The sequence below is a fragment of the Rhagoletis pomonella genome, unplaced genomic scaffold (assembly GCF_013731165.1).
Source record: "Rhagoletis pomonella isolate Grant_MI unplaced genomic scaffold, Rhpom_1.0 Rhpom_scaffold_00003, whole genome shotgun sequence".
Lineage (NCBI taxonomy): Eukaryota > Metazoa > Arthropoda > Insecta > Diptera > Tephritidae > Rhagoletis > Rhagoletis pomonella.
In genome coordinates this window covers 29407603-29422556 of record NW_023458557.1, presented here as the reverse complement: position 1 = coordinate 29422556, position 14954 = coordinate 29407603, and positions in this window count along the sequence as shown.

Below are 14954 nucleotides of genomic sequence, written 5' to 3'. Positions count from 1 at the left end.
TGATGTTGTGCAAGCAATAATTTCTGTGAAGTCTAATGAGGTAGGGTTCGGTATTTATGCCAATTTCCTAAAAATCATTCTAACCAAACACCTGCCGCACGTAACCTATTTGGTCAACTCAATTCTGACGACTTGTATTTTCCCTGAATGCTGGAAAGCTGCCAAGGTGATCCCAGTTCACCAGAGAAATAATGATTACAGGCCTATAGCCATACTTCCTTTCTTATCTAAAGTCGTTGAGCGTATTTTACATGGGCAAATAATTTCGTATGTGCAAGATAACAAACTCCTGACAGATCATCAGTCCGGTTTCAGGCCAAAGAGAAGTTGCACAACGGCACTTTTAGACGTGATAGAAGCCATTCGAGCACGAATTGATGAAAAACAAATTGCTTTCCTAGCGCTTCTTGACCATTCAAAGGCCTTTGATTCTGTTGACCATGTCTTGCTATGTAAGAAGCTGGAGAACTTATTTTGCTTCTCTAGTCATGCAACCGCTCTCATTAGATCATACCTTGGCGAAAGAACTCAGGCAGTAAGCATTGGCAGCAGAATTTCTGACTTCCTACCTGTGGTAAGTGGCGTCCCACAAGGCTCAATCCTGGGTCCTCTGTTATTTGTTTTGTATATAAATGACTTACCAAATGTTTTAAAATATTGTAATGTCCACATTTATGCGAGTGATGTTCAATTGAATGTATGCTGTCCTTCTGATCATACTGGTGTGTGTATTAGTAACCTGAATAATGACTTGGCTCATGTAGGTGAATGGGCTTCTGTGAATGGCTTATGCCTAAACCCTAACAAGTCAAAATGTATCGTCATTCATAGAAGGTCATTCAATACAAATGGCCTAGATAATGTTATCTTTGACAACTCAGTTATAGAATATGTCGACACGGTAAAAAATCTTGGTGTAGTCATTAACAAAACTTTGACATGGAAAGATCACATTTTTAGTACGGTAGGAAAAGTGTATGGAATGCTTCGTACACTCTGGTTAACACACTACTTCACTCCGTTAAACATAAGGCTACTTTTAGCGAAAGCGTACTTAATACCTACGCTGCGTTATGGCTGTGAGATTTATGTAAATTGTGACTATGTGTGTAAAAAGAATCTAAATGTTGTCTATAACAACATTGCAGATATGTATATGGGCTAAACAGACTTGACCACGTATCAGCACATGCTGAAAGGTTGCTTAATATTTCTTTTGACAACTTGTTAAAGGTTAAAACGCTATCGACTCTACATAAAATAATATATACAAAAGAACCCTTTTATCTTTATAGAAGGCTCCATTTTCTTCAGTCATCGAGGTCAGTACTTCTAACACATACGAAATATCGAGCTCTAACATCTGAACGTCAATCTTTCATCATCTCCATACGTCTTTGGAACTCACTTCCGACTAGACTAAGGCTATTAAGTAATGCATTGCATTTTAAAAAAGAATTAATCTCTTACTATAGTAATTTATAAGTTATTCAAATTAATATTGTTTTTTCTTTCTTCGTCCTGTTTTCTTTTCCTTTTATTGTTATTCTTGAAACCTAATTATTAATTTCCCCAAATTTTGCTTACTTCAATATTACATAAATTTTATTCTTAGTTCACAGACTTAGTTATATATGCAATTTAAGATTATAATATCAATCTGTAAGATTTACTTACTTTATTTTATCTTGACTGGCACTGTAAAATAATTTTGTTAAATTGTTGTGCTGGGAAAAAACATCAAATAAATACAAATACAAATACAAATAAAGTTGTTAAAAAATATATGTAGAATGAAATTTATATAAAGTAGAAAAGGTTCATTGCTCTTTAAAAAATGAAGAGTTAGATACGTTCTACTTTATAGAGAATGCTAAAAATTACCTAAATATGTAACATATTATCCTTACATTGCCTCGCGTTCTTATTTTTGCATGAATAGAAAATATTTAAGTCAAACAATTAATGTTAGAAACGAAAATAAAAAATTCATTCCAGTACGGAAAATTTGTTTTTGCTCCGATTTTTGCAGCGATTTAGTCTTGAATCGAGTTTTGGAGGTCCGAACACTGTTTTCTACGTTAGTACTGTTTTATAATCCTCAAACCGCAGTGTGGACAGCAATAGTTAGTAATGTGGTTAAGTTCGATTTGAGATGGTTAACTTTTTGGTGGGGACATGGTATAAGAGTTTTCACTCCCCCTTGCTAAACAATTTTGAATCCTTGACGAAACTCGCCAGGCATCTAGGGTTTAAATCTCCCAATTTGTCAAGGTCAGGGGTCTCCAGAAAGCGCAGTCTGCTTCTCGATAATGCCGGGCATTTACAGAGAAGGTGAAGAACTCTCCCCTCCTCTTCATAATTCTTGCAACTATGGTAAGGCACTCCGAGTCGTTCTGCATGTCTGCATGTCTCTTTAGAGAGTATAAACTTCGAGACCTTTTTCGATCCTACCTAGGCCAAGTTTGCATAGAAATTCGACAGGTCGTAGTTTGCATCCATCTCTCGCTCGCGCGAGCATAGACATTTTCACGGCAGCAGTCCAGCACAATTTTTGATTAAATTGTGACGGAGCTCACAGCTTTAATTGCTGCCTGGTTGTCACTAAAAATGAACACCTCCTTACCTTTTAAATCAGTACGAAGTTCTTTTACTGCGTCCATAGCTGAGACCTCAGCCTGGAAGACACTACAGTGGTTCGGTAGTCGAAATTAACGGCTCAGGGCACAGCTTCGGGAAAAGAACCTTCTTCCACTCCGCCGCCCATTTTTGAACCGTCTGTGAAAATTACTATACTACCGGGTGGAGTATAGTAGTTTTCTTCCCATTCCTCCCTGCTTGGGATTTTCATGACCAAGTTTCTATCCGGAACCAGAGCTTCTACACAACGGTCTGTACAGCCCGGAAGATAGCTATATTTTTTCAGAATGCAGGAGTGACCCAGCAATCCCGATTCCCATTGCCTTATCACTCTTAACCGAAGTGCAGCAAGAGATGCCATCTGCTGACCCAATAGATCTAGTGATGGAAGATCCAAAACTACATTTAAAGCATCATTTGGCGTTGTCCGGATTGTCCGCTAATGAAGATCATACTGATCCTCTGTAATTTGCTGAGTAGATTAAGATTTGAGGCTTTGCTCAAGGCCGGCCACCATACTATAATTCCATAAAGGAGAATCGGTCTGACCACCGATGTGTAGATCCAGCGGCATATTATCGGGCTCAAACCCCATTTCTTGCCAATGGCCCTCTTACACGAAAATAAGGCCGCAGACGCCTTTTCATAACGTTGGATTATGTTCTCCTTCCAGCTCAGTTTTTTGTCGAGAATGACCCCTACAAATTTTGCTTTATTCATAAAGCTTAAAAGTCGCCCGTTTAGTTCAGGCGGAGTCGGTCGCGGTGTTTTGTATTTTCCCGTGAAGAGAACAAGTTCCACTTTCTCTGAATTGACGCAGAGACCACTGCGCGTGGACCATCTTACAGGACCAGAGTTTGCGAGAACTTCCCCCTATACGCAATGGCAACGTCATCCACATAAGCAACAACCTTGGCGGCTCCCCATTTCGTCTCTCGCAGGAGATAATTCACGGTTAAGTTCCAAAGGAGTGGCGAGAGCACGCCACCCTGTGGTGTGCCCCTTGTTACATATTTTCAAGCAGAGTTCTCACCGACGTTTGCCGTGATCACCCTGCACCAGAGCATATGCCTTATAAACTCCACCAGAGGATTATCTACCTCGAGGCCTGTATTATGGTCTCTGAACTTATATTGTTAAAAGCTCCATCAATGTCTAGAAAGGCTACAAGAAAATGGTCTTTGTAACTGAAGGATTTTTCAATAAAATTGACCAGGCTATATAGTGCTATCTCCGTGGACTTGCCCTTCATATAGGCATGTTGATTGTTAGACAGTAGTCGACTATCGATGGTGTAAGATAGGTAGTTACTAACTAGAAGTAAACCCCACGGAGCCAGATCTCCATGATATCGGTATGCAGTTTAGCTTAAAACAGGCCCTGAAGATGTTCATAAGCCAACTTACAAAGGTTCCAAGCGTCGCAGCCAGTTGTGCGGGAATAATTCCATCCGGCCCCTCCGCTTTATAGCGCTTAAAGCCTTGTATCGCCCAAGCAATCCTCTTCCTTATGACAGGTACGTTTACTACCCCGCCCGAAGGAAGGTGTAAAGAGCCCCCGTTTGCGAGCTCCCTGGGAAATTTGTGTGAAAGAGCAGTTCTACCGTTTCCATTCCCGTCGTGGTCCAGGAACCATCTTGCTTCTGCAGAAACCCAATCTGGTTCGAGGAATTACCCTCGACACTACTACAGAACTCTCCAGGAAGACCTCTTGGCCTCCCGCGGAGCCTTCTTGTACTCACGAAAAAACTGCCACTCAGATTCGTGACTCAGACTTCTTACCTTGTTGAACTGCATCCTGCAGGCTTTCCGCGATGCGTCCAACTCCCGAGACCACCAGTGGGGTTTTTGCTTTTTTTCTATGTCTAGGGTCAGGACAAGCCTTAGCCAAGGCCTGTGAACAAATCCGAGTAATATTACATTCAAATTGTCCCCATTTAACTAGTTAAATTAAAAAGAGCTTTTTGGAAAACACAATCGTCCACATTGAACATTTGGAGTTAACATTGACGGTTGTTTGATTACCAATAAAAATTCGAAAAAAATATTCAAAATCATGTTTTTGTGTTCCAATTCGTTTTATGGGAATGTCTGCTTCATAATATTAATGCATACCGATTATTTAGATACTTCAAAATGTTTATTTCGTATGCCCTATTTATCTCTGCGTACGACGAGACATGATGGGAAAAACCTAATTACCGCCTTGGTCTCTTTTTTGGCGGGCAGACATGCATACAATTTTTATATTTTTTGATAACTTTTTATTTTTAATATTTTTCAGGATATAAATTTTTTGAACGTTGGCGTGTCAAATGAAAGCTTTTGGTTCTTTCTGATTGGTCGGAGCAGAAAGCTTTCGGATACAACTCTGCGCTGAACAGGTTTCCAAACGAGTTAAATGATTTAACTGGTTTAATTTTCCAACAACAATTGCATGCGATTTAACTTGCTTATGAACATGTTTTGTTCATTTAACTGGTTCAAGCCCATTTAACATGTTTAGCTCGTCAATTTGAACGTAGTATAAAAGAGTTAACCATGTTATCCAACTCACCAGTGGTGTTGGGCTCACTAGGTGCCGGATATAGTAACTTATGTTCCAGAGCGTCTTTGTAGATTTCCCAATCTGTATTCCTTAGGTTCTTTCGAATCTGCGGAGCAGTTAGAGAAAAGTCCAGAATCGTCTTAATATACCTATGGTCTGAAAAAGAGTGTTCGTTAAGAACTCTCCAGCTTTTAACCATAGCAAAAAGATTGTCGTTACATAGCATAAGGTCTATAACCTCCTCAAGGTTTTTTCACAACAAAAGTAGGTTCTGAACTCTGTTACATATCATGAGATTAGTTGTTACAAGGTAGTTAAAAAGAGACTCACCTCGACTATTGATGTTCGAGCTCCCCCACTGTACATGGTGAGCATTAGCATCGCCTACGATCAGAACGAAACCTGTGCTGTGTTCGTCCTCCACCAGTCTGCGCAACAAGTATTGCGGAGGATCCTCAGCCTCATAGGGCAAGTAAACGGAGGCCAGCGCGATCGATACGCCTCAAATCTCCAGTATGGTACTCGTGATATCACCATCGCTATAATAAGGTACAAGAAAGATATTTAAATCCGACTTTGTCATTATACAGGTTCCAATTTTACATCTATTTCGCTCCACCAGAAGCTTAAAACCTACCGCGCTCAGGCCACAGACCCTTGAGTTGTTCACCCAGGGTTCTTTGATGAGCGCGACATCGACGTCGCCGTTGTACAGGCGACTCAAAAGAGCAGCCGAGGCTGGAGGTTAATCTGCAGTACCTTCATTTGAGGTTCCTGCTACCTCCTCTACTGACGGTGACGTCAGCGTCGTCCGCACCATCGCCGAGTAGCAGCTCCTCCTTGCACATCCTCCGCATCGCCAATGCGAGGTTGGATTCCGTGGAGGCACTGCTCTCAGCGTCAGAGAGATCGCCCTCCGGTTCAGGCGCCTCAATGTCTACGTCCACTGAGGCAATCGCACTAGAGGCACGCTGCGCGTCCCTGCGATAGACCTTTAGGGTCACCTCGTCGAGGCCGTAGTGGACCCGGCCCTGTCTCCTCTCCAGAAGCTCTATCGAGTCCCTGTTTAGAGACAGGACCACTTGTCTCGCCGGTCCTTCCGGGTCTTCGACCCGTAGAACCCTCCAGTCGCTCGTTGGAAGAGCCGGGTTCATAATTTGTAGCATCCTAAGGATGCGCTCCGGCGATGATGGCGTGACCGACCCCACGCCCTGGCCCTATGCCTGACTGGAATGTCTTTCCAGTCCACCACCTCCAGATTTGCTCCGGGGTAGACAGCTCCCACCTTTGCGATGGCGGCCTTATACAGCGCCACCGACCTGGCATCATCGCAAGCCACACCTTGATGTGGCCCTGGTACCAGCCGCCATCTCTGCACGCGGGAGGGGTTCCGGGGTTCTCCAGCAAGACGTCAAAAATTACGTTTGCCAGAGCTGCCTTGACCCACCTCCATTGGTCCCGAGGGATGAAGCCGAGTTCGTTGCCGCGGTCAAAAACCCCAATAAGGTTCCTGTCCCTAGCAACTTCAGCAAAGCTAGGTCTAGCTACCCCGGAGTGCGTCCGGATTTTCTTTGGTGAAGCCTGTTGTTCTTCCACCGACCTTTGCCTTTTGGTTTGGCTTTCCACCGAAACCCCAGCTGTGGTCTGGAAGTTTCGAAGTAGGGCTTTCGCCCTCGCTACCGCCTCCCACGCACTCTAAGGAGGCGTGTCCAACCTCACCCCTTAATATTTTTTAAGAGTTTTGGCCGCCTTCCGCTTTTCAGCGTGAAGGGACCGCCCCTCTGCTCTATCCTGAGAAGAGCCGCGTGTAGTTTCCCTCGCGGCAGCTCTCCCTGTGTAATTTTTTGTAGCCGCTAGTCAATTTTCCCTACTTGAGCCAGGTAGTGAGACCCCTGCTCCTTTGAGAAAAGGCTTCGCAGCCATTCCGGCGTTTGATGGGAACCCAGGCCCAGGGGTCACAGATTGACCTGCCGTTTCCGGCATAGTCTCTGCAGCCTTGCTGTTGCTGGGCCCCACTATAATGACCATTATCACAGAGCAACCTGAAGTTGCCCCAGAGCCGCCCCGAAAATGCCCTCCATACGGCTGGAAGGCGCAGTAAGTGCTTGCGTCTGTGCTGTCTTTCCCCGAGCTGGGGAAGACGAAGTGAGTTTTTGTTTTTTTAGTTTTAAATTAATCGGATTGTCCATTCTAAAAGGACCACCACTCGAAGCCGCTATCCTCACTCGGGCGTTGTAGTCACTATGGGATCCCATGGGTCTCTATGAAAACAGGGAGGCCATGCGGTGGGTTGACCACTTTCCCCATAATAAGAGCCAGCTACAGTGCAAAAAACGGGATGGCGTGTTAACCGTTACCTACAGCCACCAACTTAACGGCGACGATATCGGAAGATACTTGGAAGCCTGCCAGGGTTTTAACGGGACGGAGGCGTTCACGGCATTAGTCCGGAAGCCATTTCTATAGGGTGTCACCCCTACATACTCAGGTAACAGAATACCGCAACCACCAGCACATGGCGAACAAAATCAAAAATGTTGAGGAAATTGGGGTAGTCCGTGGACGAAATCAGGGTCAAGCCAGGAGAGATGGTTCACCTTCCTTTATCTGTTGCCCAACAGGTTGAGGTTAACAGTGCCATCAACGTGAAAGAAAAGGAGGAGATTGATAGCGAGAAGTGGAAAGGCATCACATCCGAAGATCAGCCGTCGCGTTGCACTTTACTACCCTTTAGGCACCAAATTTTAAAGCATTTAATCTACAATTTTTAATATCGGTTTCTGTAAAATTTCCTTTAGTAGGAAATATTTCGGTTTTATATCATTTATCGGTTTAAGCACATACGATAAAAAGTAAAAACAAAAATATTTTTAATTGCGGCTCCGAAAGATATATATATACAGATATTATTTGCATTGAGTTACGCAAAAATATAACCGAAAATCAATCGATTGTGCTTAAGGTGCCGGCTGCTTCCGAAAGGGCCGAAAATGGCACAATGCGTACTCATTTTCCATCACTGATCTAAAGCGAATTATTAATACTCCAAAAGCCCGCTCGATTGAATTTCGCGCTCTGGCGTGAATCTTATTATATTCCCTTACTTGATTTTTAGTAGGGTTTGTTATAGGGGTCATTAACCAGGGCTTCGGAGGTTAGCCTTGGTCGCCAAAGAGCCATGCCTGCTGTTGGCCATTTTCAACTCGCAAAAAATGTTCTCTCACTTCTGATGTAGTCCATATACCAGAAACATGAGTTGCGTCTGGGAATTTGGCATTTGGATGTATGTGAAAAACAACCTATGGTCGCATATTTGTAAAATCAAGTATTGATTTTATTTTAGGGGGGTATAACATGCCCAATGGTCGCCCCTGAATGTTAGAGCTTGGCGCGATAATTGCAATATGTTTGCAATAAATCGCCCCAACTGTGCACTTTGTGCCAAATCCTGCGTAGAATCTGAAATATTCCAAAGTTATATTGCTATCCTCATTTCTTTATTTATATATCAGTACTACCCTCTCTTTGTGCGGTTTTTTTTCGTCATCAGTAAGCGGAAATCCTACTTCTCCAGCTTTACACATTATTCTTAATTTGACGATTTAGCGATTCGCTCGTGAAATGGAAGGCTGGCTCATTGGCAAATTACTATTATTAACCACACATTTTTGGTAAGAACCATGACCGAAGAAGTTGAGACCCGCCGGAAATTGAAAGACAAATGGCAAAGATGTTCTTTCATTGCCATAAGGTTCAACTTCCGCTATTAGCTGCTTGCATAAAAATTTGCTTAGATGGAATTTGTTTTCAAATTCCTCCTCCGGAAGAGCAAAAGGATCGCTTGCATCCGTTAGTGTTCGTAATTGTATGCGCCAATCCATTTTTTTCTTTATTTTCCTGGGCTTTCATAGCCACAATTTCTTTTTTACATGAACACAATAAACAGCTGGCAGCACCGTTTTTAGAACTAACAATCCTGTCAGCCAAACAACCTTTTGTCACAGTGCTAGAATCATCGTACAGTTCTAAAAGTAACGTAACTCTTCTTCTTAACGTTTTTTCTGGCAGGCTGAAGGTGTGATTTTGGCAGGCTCTAGGTGTGTTTTAGTTAGTGTATTGGTGTTTTTGCTTGAGTGTATTGGGTGGTTGCTAGCCCAACTGACATTAGAATGGGTTTTGCGAAGCAACTTCAGGGTTCTGTGGAGCTGTTGCATCAATTTTTGAAGTTTAAATTTTCGAACCGGGTTGCCGTGTTACACTTTCTTCAAGTTTAAATTCTTTAGTTTTTTGTTTTAACATTGTAACTTAAATACGATTTATGGCACGAAAATAATTTAAAATATGTTAAAAAATTCAGTTACATGAAAAATATTAGTTATACATTTTTTTGACTCCGAAATAAATTGTTATAAGCAAAAGAAACATCTTTTGATGTGTAATTTTTTATTTCGTACTATTGTGAGAAGGTAAGGAAACCCTTTTGGCATTTATTTCAGTTATTCAAATTGAAAAAGCAATGTGCAAGCATTCGGGCAGACACCTTTAAACGAATTGAATATTTTTAATAAAATATATTTTTTAATTAAAAATTTCCCTCAAGTGGTACCGTGCAGTAAATATTCAATAGGTAAGTTCTTTTAGTGTATATATGTACATTAGGGTGTCCCGTCAAACAATTTTTTTGAGCTACACTATCGCAATAAGTATCGAAATTTGCGTAATTTTACACATGTTAAGAAAAAGGTAAAAAAGTCAGAATTGTGTTTCATTTTGAGGGCTCTACCACACCATGAAGTTTTCCACGTACTTTATATGAGAAAAAACACTTCTTCGTAGAAATAGAGATAAAATCCTTAAAAGTCAATATTTTTCAATTTGCAAACTCTATTCCTCTTTAGGAGACTTCAAAGAATAATATCCAGTTATTTATTTAACCAATTCTGACTTTTTTACCTTTTTCTTTATTATCATTATTAGATTGGCGCTTACACATACGTTAGTGTTTGGCCGAGCTTCTCCTCCGATTTGTGGCGTGCGCCTTGATGTTGTCACACAAAGCGGAGAAGCTATTTTTCGTGGCAGAAATACACTCGGAGTGAAAAGGGACTGCTTAAGCAACACCTCGCAGGAGCGTTTTCGGAGCGCTCCGAGTATGGATTGAAAAGGGAGGCAAAGTGCTTTTTTCTTGTTTTTAGTTTTTTTGCATCTAGTCTATAAGATTTTTTATGTCATAGACTGAAAAAATTTGAAATCAATTGAATTTTTATAAGATAAAAAAATAAGTGTGCGGTAAATTCGGTGTCCGGGAAATGACAACGTCGCTTTGGAATATTCGTGGAAAGGGACACCGCCAAAAATGCTATTGACATTTTGGTCAAGGTGCATTCAAGGGTGAAAAACAACACATACAAATTACTTTTGGCTAAAGTTAGAACTTTTCAGGTTCTGCAAAATAATTTAATAGAGCGAGCGCGAAATGGTTCCAAACTTCAAAATAACGTGTTTAAAAAAGATAAAAAGTTGTTTTATATTACATAATTTTTCCTCTTTGATTGGTTATTGTACTTAATAACACACTGCGTTGCATAAATATAGTACCGCCACTTAATGATAAGTCGGCCGCTGTGGTGTAGTGGTAAGCAGTGCGCGCTTCCACTCCGCAGCACCTGGGTTCAAACCCTGGTCAAAGCAACATCGCAAAAAAAATATAGAAGAAAGGGTTTTTCTTAACAGCGGTCGTCCCTCGGCAGGCAATGGCAAACCTCCGAGTGTTTTTCTGCAATTAAAAACAGCTTCTCATAAAAATACAATCGCCGTTCGGAGTCGGCGTAAAACTGTAGGTCCCTCCGCTTTGTGTTTCAACATCAACAAACACTAACATATGTGTAAGCGCCACTCTATTATTATTGTTACTTAATGATAAGTTTTAACTATATATTTTTCTAAAAATTCTATATTGAAAGTGGGAAATTTTGGTAAAAATTTGTTGACTTTTTTATAATTTTTGCACAAAGCTTGAAATTATTTATTTACATGTTTTTTGTTAAAGAACGAACAATATTTTTATGAGAAATTAATTAAAACTTGTCAATATTTGGCGTTATGCAACGCAGTGAATGTTAAACCACTTTCTGTAATTTAGCGTGTTTTCGGTATATTATTGGAGCACTCCCAAAACACTCCATCTAGGTTATCTTTGGATGATTTTAGGAGTCCTTTTCACAAAATCATAGCCGATTTGGGGAGTTCGTACGGAGTCTTTGCGGATTATCTAAGGGACCTATATGGTACTCCGAAATCACTCATTTATGGAGTCCTAAAGGCACACTTTTTTCGTATATATTGAAAAGGCACTTTTCTCCCGCGGATATGCTCCTGTGGGACTCTTTTCGGAGCCTCCCTAGGAGCATCAGCGCTCCGCACAGGGAGTCCTAATATTGCACCCTGCGAACTCCGTTGGTTGGCTGGGCAGTTTTATATGTACATACAAATGTATGTATGTATGTACATTAAAAAAATTATAATTATCTCAAAGTAACAAAAAATTAACATTTTTCACTTTCCACCAGATTTACATATACAGGGTGTCCCAGAAGTAACCTGCCAAAGTTGAGGAGAAGGCAGGTGGGGTGATGAGCTCTCTGATAAACAAAAAATTTTCAGGTAAAAGTGTCACCGTTTTTTGAAATATTTAAATTTTTTGAATTAAAGAAAAATTGTGCCTTTTCATGTATTTTCTTTAACTGCATCTACAAAAAAGGCTATACTTAGTAAATTTTTTATGTAAAATACTTTCAGATAGTTGCTTCTCCATACTCAAATGCAATGTAGTTAAAATATATTAAGGAACCATTATAAAATTAGGACAATATTGCGATTTTTAACTTTTTGATATTTTCTTCCCCAACTTTGACTATGTCTGGTGAATAAAAAATGTACTGAGCTATAACTTTACATTACATAAAAAAATTGCTCATTTAATAAATATTTCAGAAATGTGCCACTCTTATTATTTTGAATAGAAAAAAAGTTATAGCCGCTTTTGTCGGTAAAGGACTGAGACACGCTAGAATGTATTTAATAGATTTAAATTTAAGTTGGTCTTGTTAACCGACCAATGATATGCTAAATAGTACAAAGTTACATTATTACCTGCTCCTGACATTATTTTATGTTACTTACCGGAATTAGTGAAAGTGGATTTTGTGAAATTGGACCCTTCGAACATTGTGTTATTAATACTATGACAGAGAACACGCAGTATACGTCGCATTAATATGCGGATATTCACCTAATTTACGGTGAAGCTTGCTGTAATGCCAGAGCTGCTCAAAGACTTTATGCAGAGCGATACCCCAATCGTCGGCATCCGGGCCGTGAAGTATTCGCCCGGACCCATAGAGAAATATATGAAGGTAAGTGATTTTTACACCTTTCTTGTTTGAAGCCATTCTTCTTTTAACTATCATTTTTAGCTTTTTTAAGGTCGCTGAGGTCGTCCCTCAACGGTAGACGTCAAAGTTGTGTTAGAGGAAGTGGAACTAGGTCCATCGACTTTAGGGAGAATGATGGAAAGACGGACTGGAATACCAAAAACTACAGTTCACAAAGCTTTAAAATACCATCCCTACCACATTCAACGTGTTCAGGCTCTACAAGAGAGAGATTACCTGTCGAGGGTTAGATTTTGCAGTGAAATGTTGCGAATGCATGATTCAGACCCCAACTTTTTTAATAAAATAATTTGGAGCGATGACTCATCATACAAACGTAATGGTTATTTTAATTTACATAACCTGCACAGTTAGCAGATAGACAATCCTCACGAAATGAGATAAGATCGTTCGCAGTACCAGTACAAAATAAATTTATAGTGCGGTATTTTTAATTGTCCGATATTGGGACCTGTGGAACTGCCGCCAACGCTCAACTCCCACAGTTATTTAAAGTTCCTTCAGGAAAGGCTCCCAACTCTTTTAGAAGATGTACCCTTAAACCTGCGGCGAAAACTATGGCAGCAAAATGACGGATGTCCTGCTCACTACGGGCGTGAAGTAAGAGCTCATTTAGACGAAATTTATCCTCGCCGATGGATTGGACGATACGGACCAATCACATGGCCTGCTCGATCGCCAGACCTGAATCCATTCGATTTTTTCTACTGGGGCTGTTTTAAGGACAAAATTTATTCAAAAACAATTCAAAACGAAGAGCATTTGCGAGAACAAATAAATGGAGCTGCTGCTGAGATAGCCCAATTGAGTCTAAGATCTCTAAAAGCGTCTTTTCTTAAAAGGTGCCGAGCTTGTATTAGAGTAGAATGTTGCCAATTTGAGCATATTTTATCAATAAATGAATAAATTTTTCTGCAAACAACTCATGTATGTTTTATTTCACGTGAACCCATCCTTCACAAAAAATATTGATAGATATAGCCCTTGTTATTGACTCTAGTTCGAATCCCGGTAAGTAACATAAAATAATGTCAGGAGCAGGTAATAATGTACCTTTGTACTATTTAGCATGTCATTGGTCGGTAACAAGAGCAACTTAAATTTAAATCTATTAAATACATTCTAGCGTGTCTCAGTCCTTTACCCATAAAAGCGGCTATAACTTTTTTTATTCTATTCGAAATAGTAAAGGTGGCACATTTCTGAAGTATTTATTAAATGAGCAATTTTTTATGTAAGGTAAAGTTATAGCTCAGTACATTTTCTTTCACCAGACATTGACAAAGTTGGGGAAGAAAATATCAAAAAGTTAAAAATCCCAAAATAGTCATAATTTTATGATGGTTCCTTAATATATTTTAACTACATTGCATTTGAATATGGAGAAGCAAATATCTGGAAGTATTTTACATAAAAAATTTACTAAGTAAAGTAAAGTAAGTAAAGAAATTTAAATATTTCAAAAACGGTGACACTTTTACCTGAAAAATGTTTGCTTATCAGGGAGCTCACCACCCCACCTACCTTCTCCTCAAATTTGGCAGGTTACTTCTGGGACACCCTGTATGTACACTGGCAAATACCCGGCGTGCTTCGCGACACCTCGTGAGTAATTTTGTATGAAAGTTAAGGAGAATCCGTATTGAAACTCAAATGGGAAAACCTCTTCAGGGGAAGAATTTTGCCTTTATTAGTATCCATAATTCATCTGGCTGGCCATTGTAACCCTAGTACATATGTATGTACATATAATGTGTTGTAATCGATTGGTAATAATGTCTAATAAAAGTTAAGATCTATCTTCACATATAATTGCCTATCAGCATCGATCAGTGATACCAATTGACACACATCCGTAGTATGTCGTCCGGTACTTTCAGTAAAATGAAGTTCACTGAAACCAAGAAGACTATACACTCGAAGGTTTGCCATTGCCATGCCTTTTTTCTAATTTTTTTTGCGATGGTGCTTTGACCAGGGCTTGAATCCAGGCACTGCGGAGTGGAAGCGCGCACTGCTTACCACTACACCACAGCTTCCGAGTTAACTACACTCTAAAAAATTGTTGTTTAAATTTAAGCATGTTAAAAGAGGTAACCAGTTTGCTCTCTTAACCCTTCAGAGGGCGCGCTTTGAAAGTTACACGAGAGGGCGCGATGCGGCAATTTAGCCTCAAGGTATATGTCAAAGGTTGACTGCATTTTTTTTTTTAATTTATGTCGAAAAATCATACTGAAACATATGATAAGCATTTATTTTTTAAATTTTTATGCGTCATCATCAACAGTGGTGTTGGTACATTCTACACATTTT